We start from the raw sequence: 629 nt of genomic DNA, 5'->3' as shown, positions 1-629 counted from the left end.
AAAAAACAGCTGATTTCGAAAAACTGCCACTGCCACTGCCACTGCGTTATTGTATTTTGGGCTTTACGTCTACTACATACATCTGCTATGTAAAGGAGAGTAAATTCGATGTTGGATTTGTAGTGGGAGAGCGACTCCGTTTCCCAGTGCATTTTGTTGTTGTTGTGACAGCATACAAATTCCCTAAAGAATTTTTAGGGAGTGGTGCTGGAGTGACAGTCCTTGGCTAGTTGTAAATGTGGGTCGTTCCGGTTACGTAGATCCGAGTGCCGTCGTTCACACCGGTGGACGAGCGTATAGCCACAATCCGCATCAAAGCGAGATTCTTCAACATCTCGCTCATCTGCGCCCACACCCCGACGGAAGAGAATGACAAGGCGCCCTGGGATCACTTCACTTCAGCAATCAGCGCATTAGAAACAAAGTTGATGCTTCGTTTGGTTTCGGTTGCGATTGGTGTTGTGAAAATGGAAAATTACGAAAGGGTTTTCATTGTTATATTGAATATTTAAAGTATGCAGTGTACAGTGGCGGTCAAAAATGGATGAATGGAGTTTAGTTTTTAATATTTACAATGTTTTTCAAGCTATACATTTTTTGATATTTTTTATAAAAATATGGTTCATGCT

The sequence above is a fragment of the Rhagoletis pomonella genome, unplaced genomic scaffold, assembly GCF_013731165.1.
Source record: "Rhagoletis pomonella isolate Grant_MI unplaced genomic scaffold, Rhpom_1.0 Rhpom_scaffold_00010, whole genome shotgun sequence".
NCBI lineage: Eukaryota > Metazoa > Arthropoda > Insecta > Diptera > Tephritidae > Rhagoletis > Rhagoletis pomonella.
The sequence above is the reverse complement of the archived record's forward strand: the minus strand, read 5'-3'. Positions refer to the sequence as shown.